The 16,861-nt window shown below is 41.1% G+C and overlaps 1 long non-coding RNA gene across 1 annotated transcript in view; it reads left to right on the top strand.

The window, feature by feature from the left end:
• LOC145972576 (uncharacterized) overlaps positions 1-2,700 on the top strand; it is a 169,542-nt gene extending 166,842 nt beyond the window's left edge. Inside the window, exon 4 of the long non-coding RNA XR_014439213.1 lies at positions 2,572-2,700. This is a non-coding gene — a long non-coding RNA (uncharacterized LOC145972576). The remainder of the gene's footprint in view (positions 1-2,571) is intronic.
• Positions 2,701-16,861: the final 14,161 nt, after the last annotated feature.

Raw genomic sequence — 16,861 nt, 5'->3', positions numbered from 1 at the left:
AATCGATATAAAACATGTATGACGATTGTTTTTATTGCCATATTCGGTAATGATGAGTAATTCTGAGCGTTAATAACGATTTGTTTATTTATGATCAATGAATCAATTATGCAATTAGATGATAATTTATTTATCGCAACAAATTAACTCTTTCCATTAATTTCCGCAAGGTTTCTTACCTCTTGGCTAATAATTAATTTCATATTACGTGAACGCCTGCGAGGAGATCGAATGATCAATATAGGAGAATTTATATTCCTCGTAATCGTGAAGATCGAAATCCTTCAATAAATCGCGGCATACATTTTCACATAAATTATGGAAATATCATCGACAACATGACGGTATAAATCAAAGTATGCGGCCGATTAAAAATTACAATGCACGAGAACGCGTACGAACGTATAAATCAAAAGTAACATCGCGGCTCCTTTACATGTCATTTCTATAAATTGATCTTCCAAAGAGATTGAATAAATAGTAAGGTCATCCTCTCTGTGAGAGATTTTATTTCCGCAGCGGAAGAGATTTAGGTCAGAGATATATTTATCTGCTTAAAAAAAATGGTTTCTATAATTTATGTGAAAATGATAATATAATATATTTATATATGACACATACACTGACATTTTTAAATCAAATATAAATTTTTAATCGCTTATTTTATTTGCAAACGATGCGAGTCTTTAACATACATATGCATGATTATAACCGCTGTTATTGAAACCAAATGCATTTGAGAGCAGATCTAATGTAACGTGTCATGCAGTCTGGATGAGGGTATCGTAAGAGGGAAGTTAGTCCTTAATTTATTCGTCTACTCTCGTTGTCCAATGAACCGATGCAACGGCAATGCAATTATTATTAGCTTATTATTATATAATTGAACACACTGCAGTTAATGAGGCCTCTTGAGACAGCTAGCTGTGGAGTCAGTCGCATTGAAGAATCATCCATTTATTTGTGTCGAAAGTATATAATTGACTAGAATTAGTCGGGATTGAAGATTCAGGATGCAATCTATAATGCACTCGCGATACATACAACATATGCTTCTCCTCGCGACGTTAAAAAATGTAACGCGAACGTATATAAATATGTATCAAAAATATACATATACAAAGGAAATGCGCAAATGTGTGTGTATTGTCAACTACTGTTAATTCCACGTGCTACTAAATTGTTATCGGGGTTAAACACAAATTATAGTTTAATCAGATATACTTGAAAGTCGTCATGCTTTTAATAGCAAAATTGCAATTTACCTCTATAAGGAAAAAAAAGGAAACATTATAGAGTGTATCTTTGCTCGGGCAGCGCACATTGACGAAGAATGCACATTAGTTACTAACAAAAGAGCCGCCTGCAGAAAGGTTTTTGCCGGTGCGATAAAAACGGCCAGAGATTCCGTTTCTAAGGCCCAATTACTCGTGTCATTACACTTCTGGATTCCAGAGACAAGTGCGAGGTAAGAGTTGGCGCGACCGATGTTTTTCACGAGGCGAGGCCTCTGCTTATGTAGAAGCGGTTTCAAATCTGGTTAGGCTTCGGTCGCGGATTTTGTAATCCATAAACGTCTCTCATATGGCGCGCGGCGCGTGCTCCAGTTCCATTTATGGCGAAAAACTGCAACTGTCCTTGCAGGTGATGTGTACGCGAGTATGTTGCGAGATAGGCGCGAGCACGCGAACGTTTCTCTCATATCCATTATAAGAGACATATAGCACAATCCTACTGTTGTAAATAATTCTAATCGGGTTTTCTTTTCTAAACGTCATTACAAATACTTCATCTGTAAAGTCCTTCTTAAAATATGAAAAAAATTTTAATATTATATTATTATTATTATTATTATTATTAATCAATAAAATTTATTAATATTATTTATTAATATTATTAATCAATAAAATATATATTATTAACAAGATATTTCACTATAATATTATACAGTATTTTATATTAATTTTAATACAAATTAAGGTAAAATAATGAATAAAAGGAAAATGTATATCACACGATGTTGATATATTTTAAACTCTATATCATGTAATTAATATACAATCAATTTTCTAAAATCTATATTAAACATTACCGTGAAAATATTTCTGAATACTTAACAGTTTATAAAAAAATTATGAATAAAAATATATAAATACGAGACAGATATGATTTAATACTTGCCTTCGTGTCATAATTCAATACAAGACGTATAACGTAAGAAAATACCGGGAGGCGAAAGTATTTAATTTACGGGTAGGAAAGGGTTAATGAGCACGAAGGTGTAGCGAAGATACAACGTACGTCCTTTGGCAGATCCCTTCTCCCGTGTTCCTCGCCCGTGGGAGAATGAGAGTCACGTGGGGCGAAAAGGGGAAGAAGTTGGGTATATTGCTGAATTGAGGAAGGCGGTGTTACAAAGCGCCCCGTAAATCCGCGCCAGCTTCGACATTCGACATTCTCTCCGTTTTACTTCTCCCCTTCCATCCCTTCCCGCTCGTTCTCTTTCCCCGTTTCCTCCACCTCCGGGCACAACAATCCGCAGGGTATACGTTAAAGCATTAAAAATAATAGGTGGCGCGCACGGGAACGGGCGACTTGAGCTCCCGAGTTTAGGAAGGAAGAGATTCGGTCCCGGCCGGTTCTGGACCCGCTCGAGAAGGCCTGGGAGTCGCGAGATTCCACGGAATCCTTCATGTTACGATCTCCGGTGAGTTATTATTTTAGAATCAAACAATATCCGTTTGCGTCGAGCGGCTTCGAATAAAGAAGAAAGGGAATTCAGTCGTCGCATTCGCGTGCTGTCCGGGGCCTCTCGAGACGCGCTCTCGAGTCATTTATAAAAGCGAAGCGCATTTTATACGAATGTGTAAATAACGCCAATATTTACCTAGCGTTCTTACCTCTTTTCATTACGATTACGTGACGCATAATTAACAAAACGTTATTTTCTCGTAATTAATTAAAGTACGAAAGACACCATATCGTATCATGATTAAATTGACTAAAGTTTACTATCATATGAAACATTATTGTATAAAGCACAAGTGCATCCACAAGTTTTTTGAAATTGCTTATTTCAGAGCAATTTCTCTATTTTTTATCATTAAAAAAATCATGGATTTAAAGCCCACGTGTGTTGTTTCGTACAAATGACAGCAAACAATGAGCCCTTTAGAATCGCGAAATTTACATAAATCATAAAATATCCTTCGGCTGGCGGAAAGAAGGAAAAAGTAGGATATATGTGTACATCGGGAGAGAGGAAAATTCTATAATTCCTTGAATGAAATTTACAGTTGTCACTAGTAATGTTAACGGTGCGCACACAGTGAATGTCGCAATTGAGGACATGCACAAGCATGCGGGACATCATCTTTTACGTTGCTGGAAGGACGATTATCCTTCACGCAACTAATCCACTTAATTATATCGCATCGTGAGAGCTCCATTCTTGCTCTTCCATCTCTCTCGTTGCAGCGATTTATTTTGGCGATTCGACATGCGTTATGTTATTCTATAAAGCATTCTTCTCTAATCTTTATATAAGATAATCTAATTACAACTTATATTTATCATCGCTAATTCTCATTATTTGCGTTACAAGTAATTTTCATTCATCATTCTAAATAACTCGATCAGTCCTCTTCTCATCATCGCGATCAAAGCACGAATTATGGCCACTATCGTCGCTAGGTGGCTAGTAGCCAACAGCTAATATGTCATCTCCGGCTGGTCCCGGTCCGCTCGAGCAGTCGGGAAGAGCAACCCTCGGCCGCTTTAGCGGCATCGCGCGGACGTCGATAGCGGGCGCGGGGGCGGAGGGAGGAAGGGAGGCGAGATGAAAGAGAGGCGTAAGAGTGACGGAGAGGGAAGGAGGCGACGGAAACGGGAATGGGTGAACCGGGCTGTCGTTGGATCGGCCGGGCGGCGAATCCGGGGATACAAATGGGCAAAACACCGCTCTGTACGGATGCCGCGGAGCCGGTTGCAGGTGGCGCGACCGCCGATAAATATGTCAGCCGGCAACACCACGGCAGCGTGGCACACCGCGCCGAGGCTCGCAGCCTTCGGTATCCCGGCCGAGCCGCGCCGAGGTGCCCACGGCATACCACGTCGTGTACCGCGCGCCGCACCTCCCAATTCCTCTTCGGCACTCGGTGCCTCTCCTCTCTCTCTCTCTCTCTCTCTCCTCCGCTTCCCGCAGGGAAGCTCGCTCGCTCCCTCGCTTTCAGTCTCTATTCGTTTCTTCCTTTCTTTCCTCCTCTTTCTCCTTTTTCCTCTCTCCTTTTCCCCGTCTACCGCCTCTCGACGGATCTCTCTTCCTCGGACGTCGCTGCCTCTATCTTTCTATAGCGGCTCTCCCGGAGGATCGGTCCCGCGCTTTTATATCGTGCATTTGAATATTATGGAAATGTCGACGCTCTCTTCTCGTGGACGCGCGGAATCGTATTGCCGTGCCTCCGCCATCCGACCGGTAGTCCCGCGAGAAGGAAGGAGCGTCGAGAAGAACCGTCCGCGCGGGAGCTCTCGGACTCTCTCCTCTGGCAAGGAAGATAGTCCCTCTCCACCTCCTTTCCTCTCGGACGAATATATATCGTAGGAGGCATGCGGCTGCTATCTGCCGCCGCATCTATCATATCCCCTAATGAGGTCGCGCACCGGCATCCGAAGAGCGTATTCAGAAGCGCGTTATTATATGCCACTCAGTCGGGGCCCGTGCCATTTTCGGGTCGTCGGGACTGCCGTCGCCGCCGCCGTCGACGCGCTGCTCTTTCTAGGGATCGCTACCTGGTCTATTCGTGCAACAGGTGAAACGCATCTCGGTCTTTTTAGCCGGCAGACGGCACCGGAAAGACGTCGCGACGAGATCCAAATGAATTGTAGCCGGATCTTTTTTTTTCTTTTAGATACTTTTTATTTCTAGGTTATTCCTCAAAATCTACGCTTCCGTAAATAAGAATTTGAGCTCCATCCACAAATACATTTCTTCTAGGCTTTTCATTTTTATTTTTGATAATTCTATGATATTTGAATATTCGTTAAATCTAAAAATTTTTGCGTTTATTCGGATAATTTAAGAGAATTTCTTTCGAAAATACAATTGCACGATAAATTCAGCAAAATCCAATAACGTTTTTATCTCTCTCAGGAGATGAGAAAATTTAAATATTAATTAATCAATCATCTCCCTTCTTCAAGAGAATTAAATTATTATTCTAACAACTAGCTACATTTCTCGAGACACAATAATACCTCGATTCGAGCTATCGATTTCGAGCTCGACCACCGAATTTCAAATTTTGTACGTATCCTGAGCAAAACATGATCGAATGAAACAACTCGCGCGGATCCATCGCGATCGGTCCATCGCCCTTGGGCGAACGGAATAACAGGCCGCTCGAAAAACCGCGACGAATCGAATAATACGCCAAAGAGGAAGAGAGAGAGAAAGAAAACGAAAGAGAGAGACATTAAAGAGCGAGCGAGGTGAGACGCGCTCAAAGTTTGGTGTTGAATTCGCGTAGCGCGCGGCCCCGGCGCTACGAAAACGCGAGGGAGGACGGTTACATGATCGTTCGGTCTGTTGGTACGGGCCTTTGGTTACCGGTCGCCCGTTGTTTTCACTCTGTTATGCAGCAACTGAAGCACCGGGGTATGTGTAGTCGGTTTATACACCAGACATCTCCTCCCCCTCCTCCCCCTCCTCGTCGCCACACTATTCCGCGCGTTATATGCTCACACGCCAATCGAAGCTAGGTCCAGCATCCGAGCGTGCTCCACGGCCGTGGTGTGGACCAGGTTGGACCTGGCCTGGCCGACGCTGGTGCAGCGCGATTCGACGTGGAGATGATTGTAGTTGCAAATGGGCAGTTTGCATCAAGAAGCGGTCTTCCCCCTAGTCGACAGAACATGCACAGGCCAATGCAAACAAAGTTGACCCGAACGTCCCGCTACCGACGTGCTCTTCCCCTCTCACCACCCCCCTTCCCTCTCCTTCCGCCGGTATCCCCCCTTTCATCCCTCCCCTAACCCTCCATCCTCCTCCCCTGGGTCTATAGAACTCGACTCACTAGCCACGGCAAGTACACACGGGCTAAAGTATACAAATACCCATCTTTGACGTACCGGAATCAGCGCGTCCCTCACCCGTACGGCGTTGCCCGTAGTAATTGTCGCTCGGCCATGGACGGCTGGTCCCTCTCCTGCCCTCGCTTCCCCCCTCATCGCGCCCCGGAGGAGGTTTAACAAAAATTCGATTAAACGCGCGCCCGAATTAGTCGCGCGGTTGACACTGGTTATATTCGCTTTGCTTTTGTTTTTACATCGTAATAATAATCGAAGGGAGATATGTAATAAAATAATTGCGTGGAAAAAAATAGAGCGACTAATTCGACGTATTAAATTTTTTGAATTATACAGAGAGCAGAAAACCGTACCGTGCGATTACGAGGGGAAATATCTTCATTCGATCGCACGATAAATTTGCAAATATTCAGTCGACTATATCGGTTTCGCGTTATATCGAGTTTATCGAGTGTTAATTGTACAAAGCGATATTTATTTGATAGAAAAACGCGAGGGGAGAGTAAAGACAGAGAGAGAAAAAACGAGAGGAAGAAGGAGACGATGCTCCGTCTCTCTTGGACGAGAAACAAAGTCCAACGAGTTCGATATTTATTCGGTGGATCGCGGATAATTCTACTTCGCTCGCCCAATCTGGTTTGGAGAGCATAGGCGATCGCGGTCGAATTGAAGCATACGACGTATAAATAAAACGACCGCCGCCCGTATATATGTATATACGAATGCAATTCTCGACAGACGAAAATCTCCCCCTCGTCACCCCTCGCGCAGCATCCTTGGACGGCGAGTGCACGCTCCGAGCTATCCTAAGAGAGAAGGGAGAGAACAAGGCCGGCGATACAGAGCTTTGGTCAGTTAAACATGCGCATATTGCATGAAACTGGTAGTAGGCGACTGCCAGAGATCGACCTCTGTATTAACACCTCCGCTACGGAAAGCCGTCCTGTCCGCCTCCCTCCTTGTTCCGCCCCGCCGTTTCTCCCTTTTACTTTCCCTCTTCGCGGTGCGCCTCTGTGTGTCCTATCGAATAGTTAAACCATTATTTTTAGTCCGGACAGCCGGACAAAAGGAATCGAGCTGTTTGCGGTCGCTCGTAAACCGTGTATCGCGGCCTGCTGATTCTCTCATGACTATGTTATTCAACTCGACGTGACTTACAATTATTTCGATGCTTTCGGGAAGACCAAAGTCTAACGAAAAAGTTTATTGGAAAAATTTTTTTTTAAAGATAAAAGGCTCTTATACATTTCTATTGATGAAATCATCAATTACAGATATGTCAACCTGCACAAGTAGAATTACCCTAATCATTTGATAGAAAATCATTAGGCGACACGGTGTGCTGCATCGCAAGCAAATTTGCAATCGCGATTCTTGTTCCGTCGAATTCTTTCCTCGTGAAAACGATATAGATCCTCCGTACATTGAAGCGCGGATATTCAGCGAATGTACGCGGACTTGGGCCAACATGTGCTCATGCATACCCACGTTAGCTTATACCAATCGCGAGGACACGCCGCATCATTACGTCCCGCTAATTAATTGTGATTTATCGATCGTAAAATGTTCGATCGGGAGTACGTCTAGGTAATACAATGCCGCAGCGAACAAGGACGCGTTTTACGCATTCTTTCCACGTATCTTGTATGAAGAATTGCAAATTCCGCGAAATTTGTTCTGTCATTATATTATATATTGTAACAAATAATAAATAATATACTCGACAAACAACATGTATCGTTTATTCAGCTCGACAATTTCTTATTATATTAAATTATTATATCATATTATTATATTAATTATAATATATTATATTAAAACGATATATTTTTTAATAAATTTTAATATCATATAGTGTTATATATAAATTCATTTAAAAACTCATTGAACTCATCTTTCTGATCCTCTGATCAAAATGAAATGCGCAGGTAGTATTTTCTACAACTACTTAAGATAATTTGTAAGAGAACGTCCCCTCAATCGGAGCACGATTCAGTGAAGATGGTTCGGTGAAGGTAGAAGGTACCGTGGAACGACCGGATTTGCTCGCGTTCTTTCGAGTGCAAGCTTTGACAAACGCGACAAATATTATGAGCGATTCATCGATCCGTGAGTAAACGGTTTAAAGAACTCTGGGTTTTTAGCGGTCGGGACTTCTTCCGTACCCCACCGTTTTTAGCTCGCGATCCTCGCGTTGAGATCCCGCGTGCTAAAGCTTTGTGATGCGTTCTCGAGAGAGAAAGAGAGAGAAAACTGGCAACTTGTTGCACGACAAAAATTCATGCCTGACAAAGTTCGGCGAATGACACGCACGGAGATGTCCCGCATAATTGTCGTAGCTGCTGTCGCAACGGATCATCCGCAGCTGCCACGGGATAATAAGGACGCTTCTGTGATATTCCGCAAAATAATCCCCGAAACGAGACTCGGGGTGGCCCCTCCGATATTCGTCGTTTCATGCTTCGTCGTTTCACCTTCGACGATGAGTTGGAAAATTCATCTCTCGAGAGAAAAAGGAGAAAAAGAAAGTACGCCGCTCAAAAACGCGCGGTTTTCTATATGCTCGGTCTAAATGTGTCTCTTTATGAATAAGTATATGCATTTATATGAGCTTAGCTCCCACTCTTTGTTCATTTAAATCCGTTGAGAAACGTTTCAGTCTCCTAAAGATTCGCTAAAGAGTTTATGAAAGGTATCTTTGAATTCTCTTTGAATTTTTTCAGCGTCTACTTCATCGCAGATGCTAGTACAAATATACTGTGTCTAAATAAAGAATTTTTTCGTAATATATAAACTATATACATTTCTGAAAAATCCAGAATATACGCTTATGAAACTTTAATTGAGACATTACTTTAATTCTGCACTTTCAGACGATAATGTATATATTTCAGGCTTTTTTATTCCGTTACAATTATTAGGGCATTGCAGTCAATTCCCATTTCCTGGGATCGATATCCCTGATATGGCGCGCCTTATTTCTTAACGGAATCATTGTTATTGGCATTAATGGCCTGATTCGAGACTCAATGCGCGCACATCTACGACGATGCATTATCCGAGATAGTAATTTCTATCAAAGACGAAGACAATGCGCTAAAACAAATCTACATCCAGGGATAAGAATGTCTCTCTCTCTTTTCTCTAAAATATATCAGATGAAATTTCCCGAGGATCTCTCGGTCTCGCTGCGAGCAGCAATCTTCGCGTATCGAATTCTTGTCTTGACAATTGGACAATTTATTTCCGACATTGTGTAAAAATTTAAATATATCTCGCTCGTTGCTGCAAGGCTACGCCGATGAGACGCGATAAATCCGCTTCTGAAGAGCGCGACATCGAGACACCTAAACTCGATAGGCGGAAAATACGCCTATCGTTCTTCGCTATATAATCCAGGATAGACGTGTACACATATTCGATCGCGTATGTATGTTGTTTGAGCGGAATCAACATAGTCGCGGCCATCGAATGGACTTGGCCGTTCGCCAAGATTCCCTAAACGGCGTTTGGATTTCTTCTGAAAAATCGACGCGAAGATTGAACCCGCGAACGGTCGTTGAATGGAGAGCTCCCGCGAAAGATCGAAAGAAAGAAGAGGAGAGATCGAGAGAGAAAGGAACGAGAAAAGAGAGAGAGAGAGAGAGACAGACGGAAGGCGGTATAACTCGCGTATAAGCTCGCGCTTCGCTTTTTGCGCTGCCTCACCTCACCTCATCTCGTTCATTCGGCATATATAACGTTATAGCAAAGGATGAGAGATGGAAGAAGGATGAAAGACGCCGAGAAAGAAATATATGAGGGAGAAAGAGAGAGAATCTCGTGCGAAAGGGGGCGAGATCGTCTTGAGTTGCCCTGAACTAAGCCGATCCAGAGACCCCATAGAGAGAAGAGCGTTCTCTGCCAGTTTCTTTCCTCCTGTTTCCATCGAAAAGATTTTTCTACACTCTGTCTAGGGAAGAAACGGATATTCCTGATCGGCGACACGTGCGCGCGGTCGACGTTCGTAGAAAAATACATTGCACCCGCAACGAGAGGGGTTTGGAGATATTCTTTGAAGATCGACCGAGATCGATCTCAATTATAGGAAACAAATAAGATAATATTCTCGTTTATTTCCTCTTTAATTTAATTTAATTTTTCATATACCCAATTTTATTTTTTGAAAGTGTTGCATTTTTTCGAGCAAATAATTACGTGTAATTTTATAATCGCCATATTAATAGCAAAAATAAGAGCTCTAAACGTTGCAACGTCAAACAAAATTCAGTGTAATTGGTGATGCATAATAATCAAACATATTTCAAAAATCAAAGCTGGAATTCTCGCGTACATATTGTGGAATAGTAGAAAGATTTCGACATTTCTAAGGAATGCAAAAGAAAGTACGATGCTAGTAAAAAATTCCAAATTGATTTGTCGAACGAGGAACGTTCAATTATCGAGCCGTGTCAGCCACATGCCTGGGCTCTTACGAATTCAAGTATATTTAACATGTGAGGAGACTAGAGACACACGTCCTCGCAGACGTCGCGGGAAATTTTCTCGCGTCCGTAGAGAATTCATCTCGCGAGATGGTCGACGACGACGCGACGTGTCCGACGTCCAAGATCGACCCGGCGCCCGGCGTCGAAGCCAAATTTGCGCACAATAGGCGATTGTGCGAACGAGAAAGCGACCCGTTCGCGAGCGGAACCCCTACCAGCGCGTTCTCTCCGACAATTCCAAATATTATGACGTGCAAAACGCGCCAGATCTGCGCTGGTGCAGATACCACCGTGGTGTGATGGTGCTAATATATATATATGCATGTACGTATTTTGTCTTATAACCGCCAGGTCACTGCTTCCACGCGCCACGACTCGAAAACGAGCATCTCTTCCGACCGCGCATACTTGCCGATCGTTTTGTCTGTTTGAACAACGTCCATGTACACAGCGACCCTTTTTACGTGTTGTTTTTTCAGGGAAGCGAAATGCCAGCTACGACGGAAACGTCGATTTTTGAGAAACATGTAATTCATAATGTCGCGACTTCCGGTAAGATCGATCAACATCGCGTTGCGCCGAATATTTGGTTAGCCATGGTCCACGATGAAAGACGGATATTCCGGAAATTGACACAAAGACTCGAGTAAATTTTCCAAGAATCGATGACAAGTTGAATGAAAGCGAAACGTGACGCGAGGATATTTTATGCTCGAGACGCATAAATGCGTTAGATATCGGATTGCAGTTTTCCAGATATGCGCGAACACAGATCGCCTCCTGTTTAAACAGCTACGCGCTGGATGCACTCGCGCAAATGCTTTCTGTTTATTATCTTTCGCCGGAAGGAATCTCCCAGTGATGACAGAGGATGGTTTACTGCCGAACTTAATGAATAATCCGCGGTTTCACAGTCTTGCCTCGCGGTAGCAGCCATCTTTCTCTGAATGTCTCGAAATGTTATCTTGGCAGGTTCATAATATGATTTTACATTATCGTAACAAACAATGGTTACGTTTTGATAATCCGTCGATCTTGTGCAAATATTGTATCTCCTTTTATGGATAAATAAATAAATATATTTATCGTTTAGTGAAAACAATTGCAAGGAATCGTTCTGTCGCACATGATGATTTTCGAATAATTATCTATACTCGTGCATATAAAATGCATAATAAAGATACAAAATGAAAGTGCACCGTTTGTCAACTGCTCGCGGAGAAGCCTTCGAATTTTCATACTTACAAACTGGTTCACCATTGTAACGTCTATAAAAGCCCGTGAACAACGGAGGAGGATCGGGGTCCATGACACCCTTTATGCTCTCGAACCTTTATCTTTATCGTTATGCGTCGTTGTTTCAAGCTCTTTATGCCTGACACGAGGTCCCCATTAACATTTGATTTACAACTTTCTACAAATCTATAAATGTGCCTTTGCTCTCTCTTCTTCTCTCCCTCTCTCTCTTTCTCCGTCCGAGGTATAGATTTCCTTCGAGCAGATACGAGATGCTGGATGCTGGCGACACATACACACGCGTACGCGCATCTAACATAAGTATCTTTGCGTTTGTATGATTGTACATTCGATCGTGTAAGTTTGGATGCTGCACACGCGGATTCACGAGTCGCCTTTCCCGTCACCGCCTTATAAGAGGAGGCTCGATGAGGACAATATTTGGCTCGGCTTTGGCGCGGCAGGCAGATCGGCAGGCACGATAAAATTATACACGCTAGGCCCATAAACGGTCCCGAAACTCGGCTGTTAAAATTAAAATCTGCCGCATCCAGACGTTGTCCGCCGATGAATTACAGTCGCCAGGGTGCACGCACACTTTACGCGACGACGATCCAGGGATCCACGATCGGGGGACCACCTCCGGGGTTTCTTACTTCATCACTCTGCGATACAGAGAGAGAAAGAGCGAGGCTATAAGCGGTTTAATATTAGCCATTTCGCGGGCATCTCCTGGCGTCACCGTGATTTTCCTGTCATTCGCGGTTACAAAGTAAAGATGCGGCGAGAGAATCACGGCCATCATATGCACGTGCATCTTTCTCTCCGTCGTTAAAATATTCTCCATACGTCAAACAGAATGAGCTTATCCTGAACATACACGCTCGTATGCATAATTATCGTAATTTATTTACGGTTCTCTTTTATATTATCTAATTCACCGACTCTATCCCGTTATGATATTCCTTTCTAACGAGTTGTAAATGAAGCGTATGTGGTTGGAATAAGCTCATTCCGTTTGACGTATGGAGGACATTTTAACGATGGAAAGAGACACGCGGTGAGAGAGAGAGATGCGCATATGACGGGACTTGGTTGATTTTCTCACCGCTCTTTATATGTATATATTATTTCATTAATTGATCAGATTTCGTTATGACACCTCTTTCTAATTTTAATTTATGTTCAGAATTTTATGTAATGAATATTCATGAGAGGTAGTAAGCATTGGAAATGTAGTAAATAGAAATTGTAGACTCCTTCAATTTGCATACGATTTCATTTTACAATCTTGCGATCGTTTGGCTGCTCACAATGTTGTCAATGTCACACAAATCTTTCTTCTTTTCAATAATACGATAAATAAATATGCAGATTATATATAGTAGATGCTAAGTTTTCTGATATTTGAAATTATAATGTCAGTTTATCAATTCATAATTAAATAATTCGACGAAACTTTCCACGATAAAGCAGGTTTTATTGAAACAAAAATACGTGACGTTACTAGATATTGCACAACGATATAAGAAACATCTATGTAGTAATAAAAATTGTGAAATCTCTCGATTTGCATACGATTTCATTTTGCAATCTCGTTTAGTAGCTCACAATTTCATATACTTTGTTAGATTGAAATACGTGCCATACGGATCGGTTTTATACTTTTACAAACTCTCTCTCTCTCCCCCCTCTCTCTTTCTCTCTTTTCGCGCAATTTCTTTCTTAATCGATTACCTATGTACATGTGTTGCATCGTTCATTTAATGATAAATAATTCATTTTCTGACAGAGATTTTCTGAAAGAGAGAGAAAGAGAAAGAGAGAGAGACCCAAAGTGTCGCAGTACAAAGTAGCAACAGTCCACTTTATCATGAAATACCGCCGAAGAAGCGCCGCATACCATAAATGATAAACTCGACTCTATCTTATTTTGAACTCGCTGTATTCTTTATCGGCCATAAAGCCGTAGAAAATGTCGGGCGGAGGGACGACGTTACGAATAAAGGCTTCATGTCTCAAGCCCATAAAATCAGCGCCGATGTATTGTGGCCTCTCGCTTGCATATAATATGGCAGCGTGTAATAAACTCCCTGCGGCGTGTCCGCGAGACGATTGGGCATTACTTTTCGTTTTATTATCACTTTATTATTACCGCGGGTCGCGCCTTTATGGCCATATTATAAGACGGCCGCCGCGCGCACAGAGTGTGATTCACCCCAGCATCGCGATTCTCTTCTTCCGTTTTACCACTCTATCAATTATGAGCCGACGAGATGGACCTCGAGCGCTTTTTCGAAGAACGGGAGTAATGGACGGTAGCGAGTCCATGTATTATAAAGGTCGGTTGTCTGAATGTTTATAATAAAGATTCGTGTCCGGTGAAAATTTTACGATCCCAGATATTAAGCTAATCCAGCTCTTGAAATAGTTAGTTGCCCTACACTTAATAACACGGCCTCTCTCTTTAGAATATACACATAGACCGCTGTCTTAGCGACGTTTACGGCGTATGCAAACTTTAATACCCGACACTATTTCTCGTTAGTCGTGAGCATGGTTTAGCTATAAATTCATATGTGCGCGAATAAAATTATCATCGTGGGCAAAAATATTCATTTGAAGTTTATAAATATCGTCGTGAATTGTCTAGCCTATTTTTATGCCATCTTCGTTGCCCTATATCGTCGAATCTATCAAGATTAGTACATCATTGATACGCAGCGTGTTAAAATAAGACGTAATAAAAATATTTTACATTTGTATAGAGAGTAATTTTGAAGCTGATCTTAAAAATAGAATACTAGATATGCAAAACGATATGCAAACTATGTAACAGTATTGTATTGAACAAAGACGTGGTCGTAACCACGAGAGACGAGATGTTGGGACTAACAGGAGAAGAACGAAGGGCTGGTACAGAGTGGCGGAGGGCAGGCGAAAGAAAAGAAGAGAAAGAACAAGAGGGTCAAAGGTGAAAGCCAGCCTCTCGCCCTCGCTGGGCGGAGAGATCCAATCGGAATCCTCGCTGGTACTCGGACTCCTTCATCCGCCAACTCGACTCGCATCATGCTCTCATTATACTCCTATCATGAGATGCGATTAGAGGTGCAAATTTGTTGGAGTCGTTGTTGCGATCCGAGAGTTCAGCTGAAAAAATCTCGCGTACCTTCTTATTTTCCAATGTTCTTTTTTTTTAGAACATGCTTTTAGAATTATTGTAATTCGTTAATATAAAATCTCTCGAGCGAGATAAAAATGCAATGCAATAAAATGTTAAATGTCAAGTTCAGTAGATTTTAATAAATTTAATAAATTCAATTTCAATGTAGATATAAAAACAATATATTAAATATGCATCCATGTTTAATTATAAAGATGCATATAATCGTCTAAAAATATAGAATTGATTATTAAATATGACATTTATCGTTATATTTAATACGTGAGAATATCCAGGAAAAGAAACGTATATGCTGATGAAAATGTGAAAGAGCCCGAAAATATCTCTACGACATTCTTCCAGAAAATTTTCAGAAACTACCTAGGAGTGGGTTGCTTATCGTCGTCGAACTTTTGGGGTTTCAGGAAAAATAACCGATCGGATAAAGATCTTTATGTGAAATGGAGAGCTGAAATATTACACCCGTTAGAATCCAAATTGGGCTCTTTTAAAACGCCCTGCAAGTTGTAGGGTATTTACAATTTCAACTTGGTTTTGACGTACTGAATTTACATAGCGAGGCTCCCTGATCCCATCGCGCGAAACGCACTTATAAATATATTTTATTTCACGGACAACAGATACATACGATTTTACGACGATACGCAACATGAATTTTTACAGATTTTAAGTGGTGATAATTTGATCGGCGTGATAACATTTTTTATTATACGGCATACCGATTCTGATGTGCATATGTTTTATGTTAGCATATTTATTCAATCAGAGATTTTTATATCACACGTACATTTTTTCAATAAGATAAAAATCATACAACATCATATAATACTATAATCATATGAAATAATCTTACAAAAAAGGCCCGTTACTGTACTTTGCTGTACATCAACGAATTTTATTCTATTGCTTTACCTTGTGATCTCTTTTAGACTTGCTATACATACTGTATTAATAATTAAGATAATTTCATGCTAGTTAAAAAAAATGATATGTATAACTATTATAAAACTGTACATAAGTGTCACAAAAATATATACTATGTCCTTTTAATAACATTTTTGTGACCAATTTAGAGATTTTGCTTATTGTTAAAAATATTGAGGCAGTAATAATTTTCGTTATAAACAATAAGAAAGAAATATTATTCAAAAAATGAATTCAATATTAATAGACATACATTCAGTTAATTATAGATACATTTTTTAATAAAATTTTAATTTGAGATTTACAATTAGAATAAAATCTGAAAAAATTGAAAATACATATGCAAAAAAAATAATGATCTTTCTTGATATTTCCATTGAGAAAAATCGATCAAATGGGCCAATGATTCTGCTATTAAAAAGACATTTGGATTTGAAACATTTTATATATTACATGTCTATATAATTGATGCATACAAAATAAAAATGATGATTCATGTTCAATTATAACAAATTTTAATGAAGTATAATTGCTTCTGGCAAACATTGAAAAAATTTCAAATATATAAGATGAACACAAGGCAACGTTAGTTGATCTAGAAAATAGATAGATAACAATTTTCACATATATTTTACATAACGTCTGCAACGAAACATTCGAAGGGATTGTTTCGAGTCTTATCGATCGATTGGCAATAACGATCGATACCCATCGTCAAAGTACGATCGAACGAAGCTTCCTAGACCGAAGCAATCGCGCCGGGCAATGCACAGGACCACCAGCATCGACGGCGTCCACGAAACAAATGCACACGTTAAAGGGACGAGGGGAGTGCTGTTGTTGTTTTTAATTATGTTTATAATCAACGCGTGGCATGTCTATGGTAATCGGTACCCGCCTATTCGGTCGGCCAGGCGAGATTTACAGCCCAGTTAGTCTCGCTCGC

This window comes from Camponotus vicinus, unplaced genomic scaffold (genome assembly GCF_025532165.1).
Source record: "Camponotus vicinus isolate PSW18456_S1 unplaced genomic scaffold, iyCamVici1.0 SCAF_5, whole genome shotgun sequence".
NCBI lineage: Eukaryota > Metazoa > Arthropoda > Insecta > Hymenoptera > Formicidae > Camponotus > Camponotus vicinus.
The sequence above is the reverse complement of the archived record's forward strand: the minus strand, read 5'-3'. Positions and strand labels throughout refer to the sequence as shown.